Raw genomic sequence first — 16,597 nt, 5'->3', positions numbered from 1 at the left:
ATTCTGAATAGAGTAATAACTTCACCCCCTATTTATCTTAGGGCAGACTGCTTGGATTGGCTGCCCATGATGCCATCTTTCTTTCCAAATGCAGTTAGATGTTCCTATATCCCCTCCATTGGTATTGCTCTTCTGTATCTTTCCCCCAGTGATAGTCAGGGAAGGCTTTCACTGCTTCCTTTTTCTTTGAGATGGGCATACTCCTTCATGGTCTTGTTACCCATTTTGTTATCTCAATAAAACTTCCTGAAGTCTTTGAACTTCTACTGTAAAACTTCCTGAAGTCTTTGAACTTCTACTGTAATGTTCTGTATTTTTTCCTACCAAAATATAAATGCTATGTATCTGCTGGATAAAAGTTAACTCATTTACATTAAATGCTAAAATAATTACTATGTTAAAATTCCATGTCATGTGAAGATACAGAAATGAAAGCTGCCCCCTGCTTCTTTTGGTCTTTACAATCTCTGGAAATTTTCTACACTACCTTGAGATTTCCTTTTTTTTTTTTTTTTTAATGTGGCAAAGGCTACTTGCTCAGCAGTCTTTTATTCTCCAAATACTGCCTATTCATCATTACAAATGATAAGTTGCTGGCTAAGACTGATGCTTGTCAGCTTAGATGGAAACTTTGGAATAATTAATATTGCTTATTTTTGAGACCTGTGGTTAGGTAGGTGGCATGCATACACAATGTATGAAAAGGAAAAGCTGCTGCTTCCTAGAACTCATTTACCTTATCATGAGAGATCAAATAGGTCAAATATAGCTAATACACAAAAAGTGAAAAAGAGGCCCTTGTTTCTCGTGATAGTTGAGTAAAGTGTCCTAGAAGATCTCACTCACATGTCCTAAAAGCTTTAATTCCTCACTTAAACATCTACAGAAGTAATAACTATCCAGTGATTTAAAAGACCATAAAATGGGGGCAACTGGGGGGCTCAGTTGGTTAAGTGTCTGACTCTTGATTTCAGTTTAGGTCGTGATCTCACAGTTCATAAGACTGAGCCCCATACTGGGCTCTGTGGTGACAGCGAGGAACCTGCTTGGGATTCTGTCTCTCCCTCTCTCTGCTCCTCCCCCACTCTCTCTCACATGCACACACACTCTCACTAAATAAATATTTTATTTTATTTAAATATTTATTTTTGAGAGAGAAAGAAAGAGAGAAAGCACAAGTTGGGAAGGGGTGGAGAGAGAGGGAGGTATACACAGAATCTGAAGCAGGCTCCAGGCTCCGAACTGTCAGGGCCCAATGCAGGGCTTGAATCTACAAACTGTGAGATCATGACCTAGGTCGGCTTCAGACACTTAACTGACTGAGGCACCCAGATGCCTCTAAATAAACATTTTTCTAAAGACCATAAAATAGATAAAGCCCATTTTCTTTTTATTAAATACCACATGGCAAATTCTACAATTCCACTTCCATATACACAGGAAATAATAAAACTAAAAATGTCTAAATTAGCTGATTTCTCATCTCAAAGGAGTTGAAACAAGTTAGTTCTCAATATCCAAAATAGTATTAGGAGTAACAGCCTTTTTGTATGTGCTAACTAGAACTGTGCTTTTAATTCTCTAGTAAAAGATTTGAAGTTGTGCCCTCTGTAAACCTTCTACTGAGATTAGAGCTACACATTTTAAACTCTATTTGGATAAAAGATTACAGCTTCTGTGACTCTGTTATTACAATAAACAAACCCAGAGTAACATGTAATCACAATGAACCAAGGAATTAAGATGAAATACTAAGTTACTAATTCATACAATGGATGCTAGACTCCCCGCTGTCAGCTTCAAAGGTTACAGATAATAAACTAAAAACTATAAGCAAATTGAGACAAAGGAAGAGAACTTAACTCTTAAGACTTACTTAGACCATTTCGTCACTTTATCATACCTCTCCCAGATGATAAAATAGAGACTGAAATGTTGACCTAACCAGACACAACATTAAAATTATTTAAAACCAGGATGATACCAGTTCTGACCTAGTAAATAGACAAGCTTGCCAAAGAGGAAGTAGGTCCTTTTTGGTCTTTGAGGACCCTTTGTGGCAAGCATCAACCAGTTAGTGGCTGATTTAGGGAAATCTGATGGGTTCTGGAGGAGAATTTAGGGCCAAGGCAGTGGGAGTGAAAGTAGGGCCACTCAAAATGTGTGGAGTAGAAGAAACTCTTTACCAAGCAGTAAAAAAATATTTCAGTACTTTTAATACCTGGAAGAGCTATACAATGCATGCCAATTGAACATTACCCTTCACACTGTCATGAGCTTTGAGTAACTGAGGGAGGGGGAAAGGAAAGGAAGGGAGGAGCAATGAACAGATCAGTCCCTCTAAAATATTTTTTTTACTTTGGCAGCTCTCTTCCTTTTATGAGATCCTATTCCATCAAAATTCCATTAGAATTAACGTGAGACAGGAAACTATCAACACCCTAGAGGAGAAAGCAGGAAACAACCTCCTTGACCTCCACCGCAGCAACTTCTTACTTGACACATCCCCAAAAGCAAGGGAATCAAGAGCAAAAATAAACTGTTGGGACCTCATCAAGATTAAAAGCTTCTGCACAGCCAAGGAAACAACCCAGAAAATTAATAGGCAACCAACGGAATGGGAAAAGATAGTTGCAAATGACATATCAGATAAAGGGTTAATATCCAGAATCTATAAGGAACTCACCAAACTACACGCCCGAAAAACAAACAACCCAGTGAAGAAATGGGCAGAAGACATGAACAGACACTTCTCCAAAGAGGACATCCAGATGGCCAACAGACACATGAAACGATGCTCAGCGTCCCTCCTCATCAGGGAAATACAAATCAAAACCACACTGAGATACCACCTCACGCCAGTCAGAGTGGCTAAAATGAGCAAATCAGAGAACTCTAGATGCTGGCGAGGATGTGGAGAAACGGGCACCCTCCTACACTGTTGGTGGGAATGTAAACTGGTACAGCCCCTCTGGAAAACAGTGTGGAGGTTCCTCAGGAAACTAACAATAGAACTCCCTTATGACCCAGCAATAGCACTGCTAGGAATTTACCCAAGGGATACAGAAATGCTGAGGCATAGGAGCACATGTACCCCAATGTTCATAGCAGCACTCTCCACAATAGCTAAAACATGGAAAGAGCCTAAGTGTCCATCAACAGATGACAAGATGGTACAAGAAGATGTGGTTTATCTATACCATGGAATACTACATGGCAATGAGAAACAATGAAATCTGGCCATGTGTAGCAACATGGATGGACCTTGAGGGTGTTATGCTGAGCGAAATAAGTCAGGCAGAGAAGGACAAATATCATATGTTTGCACGTATAGGAGGATTAGGAGGAACTTGACGGAGGAACAAGCGGGAGAAGAAGGGCGGAAATAGTGGGGGAAAGGGAGAGAGGCAAACCATGAGAGACTCTTGAATGCTGACAAAAACTGAGGACTGATGGATGTGGGGGGGAGGGGGGGATGGGCATGGAGGAGGGCACTTTGGGGATGAGCACTGAGTGTTATGTAGAAACTAATTTGACAATAAACTATTTGTAAAAAAAATAAAAAAAAAAATTCCATTAGAATTATAAAGCTAAATTCCTCACTCCCAACATAAAATCCCCCACCCTCTTTGTTCTCATTCTCCCCTCACTGTAATTTTGTATGTATGGTATTTGTTCAATAGTTATTTATTCAATGTCTCCTCTCCTTAGATTCTAGGCCGCAGGGGGTTTTAGGCCTTGTATTAGATCTTGTGTTTTGACTCACATTTTCTTTCTAGGAACCAGAAAAAATACTTGATGCACACTAAATATTTTTTGAATAAACAACTTAATGGAAAAGTCATTTTGATTTTTAAAAAATCTTACCCACTATATAAGGCAAAATGAAACAGCAATTATCCATAGTCTACTCACAGCAAGGGAGAGAGTCATGCATGTTAAAAAAAAAAAAAAAAAAAGATAATGATAAAAATACCTAAGATTTATTGAGTTTCTACTACAAGATATTCACTGTGCTAAATGTGTCCACTAGTACCTTATTTAATTTTCCCAAAATCCTATGAGGTAAGCAGTATGTTCACTGTCCCCATTTTGTAGATGAGGAAAATAAGACTTAGATAACAAGTGGTAGAACAAAGATCTAAAGCCAGGCCTATCAAACCCCAGGAGCCAAAATCAATCTCCACACATTCTACTTCTTCACGATTAATCCATTTTACATATGCCCCCTTCTTTGGGGTAGATGAGCTGGCAGATATTTTGTGCTTCCATAGAGGACTGGATTAAGTATGCATAAGAACCAAAGCAATACATTATAAGAGGAAAGATAACTTGACAAGAAAAAAACTGCTGCAGACATATTCTGGTATCTATTCCATGAGCAGATGGTGTACTTCTGAGAAATATCAGGATATATGAAGGAAAACAATTAGGCAACTGATGTTTATGTGGGTGTAGATTTCTGGCTAGAACAGATGCCTGTTGCTTCCTGACATCTGCCATATTCGACTCTAAGTACCAAAAAAACATACAGCTGACGAAGTTGCATAGATTATGGCTTTGTATATCAGTAAGTTGTACTTATTGGTTCTATAATGTATCACCCAACCAAGAAGTCAGAAGCTAATACTGACCTCTCAGATACCATGGCACAACATAAAAAAAACATAGACTTTAGAGTCAAACAAGCCTGATTTTAACTCAACACCAAGAACAAAAACAAAACAAAACAAAACCCATAAAACAAATAATCCAATTAAAATTGGGTGGAGAACCTGATTAGACATTTTTCCAAAAAAGATATACAGATGGCCAACAGACACATGAAAAGATGCTTAATTAACATCACTAATCAGCAGGCAAATGCAAATCAAATCCACAATGAAATACCACTTTATACCTGGCAGAATGGGTAGAATCAAAAAGACAGCAAGGCCTGGGTGGCTCAGTCTGTTAAGCATCCGACTCTTGATCTTAGCTCAGGTCATGATCTCACAGGGGTGAGACTGAGCCCCACATCTGAGCCCCATGTCAGGCTCTGCACTGAAGGTGGGGCCTGCTTAAGATACTCTTTCCATCTCCCTCTGCCCTTCCCCTGCTCACATGCACATTTGTGCTCTCTTGCTCTCTATCTAAAAAAAAAAAAAGAAAAGAAAAAAGAAAAGGACAAAAAATAACAAATATTGGCACGGATGTGGAGGAAAAGGAACCCACCTACACTGCTGGTGGAAAGGTACATTGTGCAGCCACTGTGGAAAACAGTATGGAGGTTCCTCAAGAAATTAAAAATACAAATACCATATGATCTAGCAACCTCAGTACTGGGTATTTACCCAAAGAAAATGAAAACACTAATTTGAAAAGATATAGGCACCCCTATGTTTATCGTAGCATTAATTACAATAGGCAAGATATGGAAATAACCTAAGTGTCCATTGATAGATGAACGGATAAAGAAGATGTAGTATAGATGTACAGTGGAATATTACTCAACCACAAAAAAGAATGAGATCATCCGTTCTGCAACAACATGGATGGATATAGAAGGCATTATGCTAAGTGAAATAACTCAGAGCAAGAAAGACAAATATCATATGATTCTTATATGTAGAACCTAAAAAAACAAATGAACAAACAAAAGCAGAAAATAGACCCATAAAAACAGAACTGGTAAATGCCAGAAGGGAGGAGATGGAAGGATGAGCAAAAGGGGTGAAGAGGAGTAAGAGGTACAGGATTCGAGTTATGGATTAAGTCATAGGAATGAAAGGTAAAGCATAAGGAATATAGTCAATAATATTGTAATAGTGTTATATGGTGACAGATGGTAATTATACTTGTTTTGAGAACAGCATAACTTACAGAGCTGTCCAATTGCTATGCTGTACCATTGAAACTAATGTAATATTGTGTGTTAACTATACTTCAATTAAAAAAATTTAATGTTTATTTTTGAGAGTGAGACAGAGACAGACGGGGGTGGGTGGGTGGGAGGGGGTCAGGCCAGAGAGAGAGGGAGACAGAGGATCCGAAGCAGACTCTGTGCTGTCAGCAGAGCCTGATGCAAGGCTCAAACCCACAAACCATGAGACCATGACCTGAGCTGAAGTCAGACGCTTAACTAACTGAGCTACCCAGGCATCCCCCAAAATTTTTTAGTAAGAAAAATCTGAGTTTATCACTTTGGGTTTGCATAATCTTCAACAATGCTTTTAACCTCACAGAGTTTAAGTTTCTTTTTCAGTAAAATGATGCAGTATTGCCCAACCTGCTGGTTGCTGTATGATTCAAATAGAATAAAGTGCCTTATAAACAGTAGGCACTTAATAAATGCTAGCTAAATATCCAAACCAAAGCAGAATTTGGCATAGTTAATATGATGTTTAATATGTCAACTTAGAACATGTTTTTGGATGAGATTAACATTTATATTGGTCAATTTTGAGTAAATAGATTACTAATGAGGGCGAGTCTCATGAAATCAGGGCTGAACAGAATAAAAAAGCAACCACCCTGAGCAAGAGGGAACCTGAGCAAGAAGGAATTCTCTAGCAGACTGTCTTCAGACGTCATCTACACCACTGGCTCTCCTAGGTCTCCAGCCTGCTAGCCCACACTGGAAAAGCCAATGCCTTATTCTCTCTCTGTCTCTCTGTATATGTGTGCACACATACACACACACACACACACACACACAATTTATGTGTATATACACACATCCTATTACATATACATCCTATCCCCCCATTTACATATGGATGTATATATAAATACATACATACATACCCTATTTCTCTGGAGAATCCTGACTAAATGTTCTTTAATTGTCTTATGAAACAGAAAAATAAATTTTAAATCTAAATAAATTTTAAGTCTGGGAAGCTGTAGGACAGGATTGGGCCGATGGATAAAGCAGGCTTGAAACAGGAGGCGAAATACCAAGTCGGGCCTAAAATATCCATTGGTCTAAAGGCAATCTCAGTTTGGGATAATCACTTGGAAAAAGGTTCTGGAGCACCTGGGTGGCTGAGTAGGTTAAGCATCTGACTTCAGCTAAGGTCATGATCTCATGGTTCATGGGTTGAGCCCCGCGTCGGGCTCTGTGCTGACAGCTAGCTCAGAGCCTGGAACCTGCTTCAGATGCTGTGTCTCCCTCTCTCTCTGACCCTCCCCTGCTCATGTTCTCTCTCTCTCTCTCTCTCTCTCTCTCTCTGAAATAAATAAAATTTTTTAAAAAAAAAAGAGGTTCAGAGAAAGTGGATAAAAGTTGCGGGGGGAGTGCGGCTGCCAATAGAGAAGCTGAAAAATTTCAGAGACAGGCTGTGTGGGGCAAATCTGATGATGGCTCCTTTTGTAGTATAAAAATTCCAAATATCAATTTGTAAGTGTTTAATTAAGGCTCAGAGAAGAAAGGGGATGGTTAAAACAACTGCCCATTGAGTGTTAAGACCAAAAGGATAATCTAAGGCAGGGCTCTCTAAATAGCAAAATTTGGAGACCTCCTTACAGGTCAACTCTCAGAGAAAGTCTAGGAGCTCAGAGATATCCCCACCATGTAGGCTCACCTAGCCAGTAGCCATAGGTCTGAGTATGTTTATGAGAAGTCAACAGGTCTCAAGGTCTCCTAAATAAACAAAATCTAAGAGTAGGCTTTCTGATGTCTTATATGTTTTCACCATGTTTCCTAATTCCCAGGGAAAGTCTCTAATAAAATTTAGATTGCTGAGATGGTGTCTCTGTCAGAATCTTTGCTTGGTTCATAACCATACATTTTTGTTGCAATTGACTGATCGACAATCCATGCAGTCCAGTTTGTTCCATTCATGAATCAGCATATCGGAATTTTTTAACTCACTCTTATTTTGGCCCAACACCAACTGATTATTGGCCTTACTATATACATCAATCCATTATTAGGCATTTATAAATAAGAACATATAGTCAAGGTTTTCCAGAGAAACAGAACCAAGTATGTGTGTGTATGTGTGTGCGTGAATAGAGAGAAAGGGTAGAGGAAGGAAAGAAGGGAGAAGGGAGGAAGAGAGATACTCATGGGATTATGGAGGTTAAGAAGTCCCTGATCTAACATCTGCAAGTTGGAGATCTGGGACAGCTGAAGGTGTAGTTCATTCAGTCCAAGACCAAAGGCCTACGAATCAAGGGAGCCAAAGGTGTAAGTCTCAGTACAAGGGCATGAAAGACCAATATCCCAGCTCAAATAGTTAGCAGAAAGGGCAAATTCTCCCTTCCTCTGACTTTTTGTTGTATTTGGGCCCTCAAGAGATTGGATGACACCATCCACACTGGGAAGGGCAAACTGATTTACTTAGAGAAATTCAAATGCTGATCTCATTCAGAAATATCCCCACAGACAAACCCAGAAACACTGTCAAGTCAAATGCCCTGGTACCCCATAACCCAATCAGATTGACACATAAAATGAACCATCAGAAGAGTTTAGGTTTCTGTGGATCTTATTTTATTCTAAAGACCATTAATCTAAGACCTTTTGAGAAAAGCTATAAAGTGAAGGACTGATGCTGCTACTAATAGGAGGTCATTTAAATTGTTACAGTCTCTTAGTCAGTCAAAGAAAGACAAATATCATATGACTTCACTCATATGAGGACTTGAAGATACAAAACAGATGAACATAAGATAGGGAAGCAAAAATAATATAAAAACAGGGAGGGGGACAAAAACATATGACACTCATAAATATGGAGAACAAACAGAGGGTTACTGGAGGGGTTCTGGGAGAGGGGGGATGGGCTAAATGGATAAAGGGCATTAAGGAACCTGCTCTTGAAATCACTGTTGCACTATATGCTAACTTGGATGTAAACAGAAAAAAATTTTTTTAAAGAAACAGCGAAATAAATAAATAAATAGTTACAGTTTTGCCAGAGGTTGGGAAACTTTTTCTGTAAAGGGCCAGATGATAACATTTTAAGCTTTACACATCATAAGATCTCAACTACTCATCTCTGCCTTTGTAGCACAAATTCAGCCAGAGACAAGACATAAATGAAAGAGTGTGGGTGTGTCCTAATTAACTTTTATTATGGACCACAAAAATGGAATATTATGTAATTTTCACATATCACAAAAGACTTTTTTTTAAATACATCTTTCAACCATTTAAAAATGTAAAAACCATCTTTAGCTCACAGGCCATACAAAAACAGGTTTGTTAGGTGAATGAATTAATGAATTGCTTCTGGTCACTAATGCTTCAATTCTTGTTTTTTAATTATAAATAACTTTTCACTTAGCTTCAAAATTATCAATCTAGTTTGTTGATGGTTGTCTGTTTACACCACTGCCTGTAATGTCATGTTTGTACCCACAGTATTTTGGGCTATAATTTTGCACTGACAGGTCTTGAAGACAAGAATGAAGTGTAGTTATAATATGAGTCATTCACACTTCTATTATTAAAAGTTATATGAAATTTACACCTGGGGTGAAGGGAAGAGTATAGAGAGGGAAGACTAAGGCTTTATTATTACCTCTAAGTTCTTATTCCACTGGACAATGGTCAAAAGATTTGAGAGCCATCATATTTACAAGGGATATGCTTTGTGAATTTTAGGGACATGTATCTTTTAGTTGACACTCTTTGTTTCAGGGCTCATAGACATTTCATTCATGCTTCTTGTCTACTGTAAGACTAGATTTACAGAACATTTTAGCTAAGCCTCACCTCAGCTCCACTTGAGGTAATATAACTGGTACTGGCTATTTCTAAGGCAAGATATGAGGAAGAAAAAATCCTCCCAATTGAAGATAATGCTTCCAAGTCATTAGTTCTCTGTGTATTTTGCTTTTACAAACATGCAGGTACAAAATGGAGCTCCAGGGATGATGGTGCAAACCTCCATGTCTTAAAAGCAGACAAAATAATGTGAGACTTGAGCAAGACTTTCTTTAAATATGTCAGGACTGGGGTGCCTGGGTGGTTCAGTTGGTTAAGCATCTGACTTCAGCTCAGGTCATGATCTTGCAGTTTGTGAGTTTGAGCCCTGCATCAGGCTCTATGCTGACAGCTCAGAGCCTGGAGCCTGCTTCAGATTCTGTCTTCCAAAATCTCTCTCGGTTCCTCCCTCTCTTGCACTTGGTGTCTCTCTCTCTCTCTCTCTCTCAAAAATAAATAAACATTAAAAAACACTTTTTTTAATGTTAGAGCCACTGATCTGTACTCAACAGATTCAGATACATTTTTGTATTCATTAACCTCCATATTTCTGGCACTTAATCAAGAAAGATCCAATTCCAGTGACTCTTATTTTAAACTATTTCACTAAGGACAGCATTAAGGTAATTTAGGTAAAAACAAAATTTAAACAAAACAAGGCAAAGGAGTGTTAATTACTTTAGGGAAATGTGTAAACTCCCTCTTCATTGAATGTTCAATGGTTATTTGTTCTAATTGCTCTTTAGTGAGTATTTATTGTGCACATTCGCAAGCTGCTCATTAGAATTGCTGATTTGATGATAAGAGGAAAACTGCAAAACTACCAATAAATTCATCAGATATAGAGAATCTTATGATCCTTCATGTGCTTAACTCCTCTGACAACCTCTGCACAAGAAGTTTTCAAAGAATCTAAAGACATGATTCTGCCAAACCCCACCCTGATCCTCTGACATGTACTCAGAATTTAACCTGCAAGTTTTACACAGTTTGACCCAGTTTGCAAAGTTGAAAGAGGTGACTAAATTGTTCCTGACACTATAACAAGTCCTTGAAAATAGATAATCTTGTCAAGCTGTGATGTCTAGTCATCTCAAAAAAAACTTAAGGAAAGGAAGCTTTTTTTATAACTGCGCAAGTGTTTATAGAGAGCTGCTTGTATTTAAGTGTCATTCATGTTCTTCTCTCTATTTCTCTCTTTCTTTTCTTTCAAGAAAGAATATTAAAGTACTGACACCCCCCCCAAAAAAAAAAAATCTGTTTGCCTTCCATCTCTGGCCTGATACCAGTTAACATATCTCAGAGAGAACTTCTTTTTGTCACCACCTATTCAGACCCTACCTGTTCTTCAATTCCAGCTGAAGCCCTTCCCCCAGCCCATCCAACTTCAGCCTGAGTCAGCTTCTAAATGCATCAGCCCATATCGATTCCCTTTTCCTCTAAAGCAGCATTGTCTCTGGGTTCATTATATCTCTTATGTCTTGGTTGCTTTGCTTTTATTGAACTATTTCTTTTCTCCATAATCAAGAGGGACTAGAAGAGGGCTTTATTTCTTTTCAAACCAGGAGAGGGGTGGTATGAGGAGCTACTCCTAGGATACTGTGGGATTGCAGACACAGATGGGAGGAGTGAAAGACTGCCCAGAGAAGATACCCAAAGCAACATTCTCTCATTGCTAGGCCACTGCTGAACCCAGTTATCCACAAAGGCTTCAATCTCTTTATCTTCTTTCTGCCTATATTTACAACTCTTTTTGAAAGTGCATCCACCTTATACACAATCCTTTTGGTTCTTCATTGATAAGATTTCCTTTTTTCCTCCTAAGGGTAGAAAGAGCTGAGCTAGAAACAAGTCTGTTACGGCTTTAATGGGTACTCTGATATATTTTTATTTTTCTCTTACACCTCTGTATTATGTATGCTGTGGTGCTACTGCATATGGATTGGTTCCAGATCACTGGCTGGCAAACCTGTACTCCATTTCCGGAGTGGTATTTCACTTGCAGACTTCACTGTCCGTTGAGCAAGAATGTTATTTGTGTCAGAACAGAAGATAAATAAATAATAATGCAGCAGACATTCCACCCAGGGATTTTTGTGTTCTGCAAGCACGTATACCCACTTTACAAGCAGGTTTCTGGGGCTAGAGAAATTTTACATATATAAATAGCATATAAACTTTCAGAAATGAACAGATATCATTTTATCTCACAAGGGAAACTAGGATTTTTAAAAGGCACTGTTCTTAAATAGTCACAGTCAGAGGGATCTTCCCTTATTTGGAGGTAAAGAATTAAACATAGACAGACAGGGAGAAAAGACAGAATGAAAGCACAGTACAGACATTAGAAGAGTTTAAAGGAAGACATGAGCTTTATCACTCAAACCACATTGACTATGAAATATACTGCTGTCAGAGTGCTCTGAAATCCTCGTTATAGGATACATATTGGGGCTGTGAAAAAGGCTGTGTAAACACTATTACTTTTGCATCACTGACAGTATTTTTAACTATTTAACATTTTGTTAGTATGGATTTTAAGTCCTCCTCTCCTCACTGTTTTGTTTTGTTTTGTTTCCTTTTGGATAGAAAAGTAGCTCCTAAAGAGACAAAAACCACTTTATGCAGTCTTTTAATTGTTTTGAACCTTCTATATGATATTTTTCACCCACAAAAAGATAATCCACCATTTTCAAAGATGTGAGACAGAAAACTGTAGGGAAGTTAAGCATAAAGATCTTTGGGGGCTCTGGACACAAGTTAGTTAGACAATTCAAATAAAATTTGAATATATATTCTTCTAGATAGATATAGATATAGATATATAGAGAGAAATAAAGAGAGAGAGAGGGAGGAGGGAGACTACAAAGTTATATCTGAGTTTGGGCAGGTGAGTCAAAGAGGAAAATGCCAAGGGATTGTGCCCTGTCACTGTTCCTGCCGCTGATACATGACACACTATGCTTTTCCTTCAAGTTCTGCAAACACCTCATAAAGACAGACTGTTCCCTTTGGTGCATCTCCTCATGAAAGTTTTTGCTCTTTTGTTTTGTTATGTAAGTTGGTCCAATGTTGTCTCTCTTAGAAGATCAGTAACTACATGGCTAGGCTTGGCAAAGACATGCTCTGATTTAGATTTCCATGTACCTAGTCTCATGTTTCTGTCCTGTAATCAGACAGGAATCTGCTTTTCTAAAGAGAGATACTCCTCATACTGGTATCATTTATATGTTTTTGTTTACTGGTTCTCAAACCCTAGTGTGCATAAATACAACTCAGAGGAGTTAATTTAAACTGCAGGTTACAAGTCACCCATCTAATAGATGATGACTCAGTGGGTCTAGGATAAGAATTTTAGTTGGTTCTCTAGTTATTGTGATGCAGGATGTTATTAAGATCATACCATGAGCAAAACTGGCTTAGCAAATTTAAGAAAATGCATTCCCTTTCCTAAGTCATGTGTGCAGATTAATTGCTATTTTCTACTGTAGAATACTATTTTTATGTCCCTATACATGGAATTTCAGATATCATAGCTGTGGGAAATATTTAGGAGCAAAGTAAAAGTCTACCTGATATATGAAGGTTATAGTGGTTTAAAGAAAAGTTTTTAAATGGTGTTGAAATATGTATTTCTTCTAGAAGACATTTTTTTAACATCTTAAATAGAAAATAATTAGGGGTCAGTCTTATTTGTATAATGCTGCCTCTGACTATAACTGTATAAGAATGGTACCTTTTTTATCCTAATTTCCTTTGTGAGATAAAATGATATCTGTTGGCAATAACAACAACAACAAATTCTGTGAGTAAATCACTTTGGAGCAATTATCTAGGAAATGGCCATCATCTCGCCCCACCTCATCACTTGATGTTCCATCCCCATGAAATATTCCCAGGTTCTCGAGGTTCAGAAAGCAACAGCTGTCTGAGCAACATCCGTCTGTGGCACCACAGAGAGAAAATGGATAGGAGGGACATTATGAAGGAAGAACTGTTATGAAGGAACAGCCTTCAGTTCTTCCTGACTGCAAGGATAGGAGAGCCTTGGAAGAGATTTAAAGTCCTACTTAAATCAGAGGTTTCAAGCTGAGTAATAAAGAGAATCATGATACCACCAACAGAAATAGAAAGGAGAACTGATTTTGAGAGCAAATTGATGTGTTTCAAAAGACACAAAATTCTCAAACTGATAACAGGATGGGATGCCCAAATAGAAATGTCTAACAGACAACCGCAGATACAATACTACAGCTAAAGAGAGGGGGCAACCCTTGAGATGGTGATTTGATTATTTTCATTTATGCAATGGTTTGGCAATAAAATGGATGAAACATCTAAAGGGAAAGAGTGAAGAAAAACAGAGCATATGGCTCTAGACCCTTAAGGTAAGAAAAAAAGAAACCAATGAAAGGAACAGGAGAATAATAGTCAAAGAAATTGGATAAGAATTGCAGTACCTCTAAGTAGAAGTCAAGGGACAAAGAAAATCATAAAAAGGAGAATTTCAGTTGCATGAAGCACAAGAAAAAAAGACGAATGAAAATGGAGTCCAAGAAAAAATTAGGTTTATAAATTTGGAAGCTATTAATAATTTTCAGTAAAGCCAGATTTTAGGATAGTGAGGAAGTCAAAGATTAGTGATATCAGCACTGGCCAATAGATATATGTGTACCACATATGTAACTTAAAATTTTCTAGTAGCTACATTAAGAAGTAAAATGCATAGAGGAAATTAATTTTAATAATATATTTGTTTAACCCAAAATTTCGATTTGCAATTAATAGGAAAAATATTGAGAATTTTACATTCTTTGTATCTTTGTCATCTTTAAAAATGTAATGTATTTTTTTACATTTGCAGCATCTCAATTTGGTTGCTACATTTCAAGTGTTTAAGAGCCACACATGAATAGTAGCTTCCTCACTGGACAACTCAGAGCAGAGAATGTAAACATATCCATGCAATATAGTAAAGACAGGAATAGGTCATGGAAGCCAGTTGGAATGTTGGAAGTGGGGATTTTCTGAAACTTGGATGAGAAATGGAAGAACAGTGGCAGATAAAGGTCTTAAAAATGACATTAGGAAGCAACAAGTAGACCTCTGTTGGTAGTTCAATACACTGCGGGGAGAAAGAAATGAGATAAGGCCACTATAAACAGGTTAAGAGGAAAGTAGTCCTATTGGAGAGAGTTATATCTGAGCTATGTTTAAGGAAATATTTCATTACAAGTAATAGCCGTGTGTAAATAAATGAAGACCAACTGCATGTAGGTCACAAAGGCTATTTAGAGCTTGCTATAGCAAAGGAGTTAGCCACTATTACTTGCATTTTGACAGAGACTCAAAGACAAGCAGAAGACTGGGAAAGCTTTATAGTGGAAAAAAAGGAAAGCCTTCATGTATGCCTTGAACAGAGGCTGTTGGCACGGGGAAGCTATAAGCTATCTAACTAGAAGTGAGAGATCCTATGTGATTGGTTAGTACATGTGTAGCTTTCTCTGGTTGGTCCTAAACTGGAAACGGGAAAAATTAGGAAATTAGCTATTAGTTATTAATCAAGTTCTTGTCACTTGGGACAGATTGTAACAGGTGGTATTTTTGGTTTTCTTGATTGTTACCAGAGATAACAGCCTGATTTCCTGTAAGTCTGATTTATAATAAGCTGGCTTCCCAGACTGCTTATTGTATATAATAGGTTAGGTTCCTGCACAAGATGTTACAAATTATGGATCAGAATTCTATTCATATATATGGTCTGGCCAATGTCTATTCGCATATTCAGTTTCTCAGTAGCCTTGCTTCTATTATTCACAGGAATAGTGTCCTTTTGAATTTAGTATAGCTCAGGAAGTTTGTACATTGGAAGTCAAAAGATCTGGGTAATCTCTTTTCTTTAATTAATTAGTAATTCCCAAACTCGTCATTAAATTTTCCTGTACCTTAAATAATCTCATCCAAAAATGAAAAGAAATCAAACATTATCAGAAATTGCAAAACAAAGGCAAAAAGACCTACAGAAAGAAGGCAGATGTCAACCACAAAATAGAGAAAATCAGCAATGCTTCAACATAAATTAATGTAATTAAACAAGAAAATTTTAAATTCAGTCTATAAATGAACAAGCAACAGAAAGATGTGAAGTAGTTAACCAAACATTGGGAGAATTTTTTTTTAACAAAGATAAAATTACATCAAAAATTAAGACAAAATTATAAGATGTCTATGTATCAACATAGGAAACAGGTGAGAGTCAAAGCATATCATCTGAAACTCATGAGCTAAACAAAAGCCTAAATAAGAAATAGTAATACTAAGAGCATTATATTAAAAAATTATTGCAATTAGTGTAAAGGTAACTACAAGAACAAAGAATATAGACCTTCCTAAATATCAAAAGGAATATAAAAAAAAGACAAAGGGAAAATGACAAGTGTGAAAGACAGAGACCAAAATTACCAATAATATTAACAAATTCAAATGGACTTAATTAACATATTAAAAGAAGAAGCCTGGGTGGCTCAGTTGATTAAGTGTCTAACTTCAACTCAGGTCACCATCTCGTGGTTTCTGAGTTCCTGCCCCACACCATGCTCAGTGCTGACAGCTCAGTGCTGGGAGCCTGCTTCAGATTCTGAGTCTCCCTCTCTCTCTCTGTCCCTCCCCTGCTTGCTCTCTGTCTCTCTCAAGAATACTAAATGTTAAAAAAAATTTTAAGAAGGAATGAAAAAAGTTACTTCAGCTTATAGAGCAAAACCCAACTCTATGCTATATGTAAGAGAACCCCTAAAACAAAATAATCCAGAAACTTTAAATATAAGTAGATGGGCATGAGCTCTTGGGCAGCTTAGCCAGTTAAACATCTGATTCTTGATTTCAGCTCAGGTCATGAGCTCA

This window comes from Hyaena hyaena, unplaced genomic scaffold (assembly GCF_003009895.1).
Source record: "Hyaena hyaena isolate Hyena2069 unplaced genomic scaffold, ASM300989v1 scaffold_958, whole genome shotgun sequence".
Taxonomy (NCBI): Eukaryota; Metazoa; Chordata; class Mammalia; order Carnivora; family Hyaenidae; genus Hyaena; species Hyaena hyaena.
Note: the sequence above shows the minus strand (reverse complement) of the source record.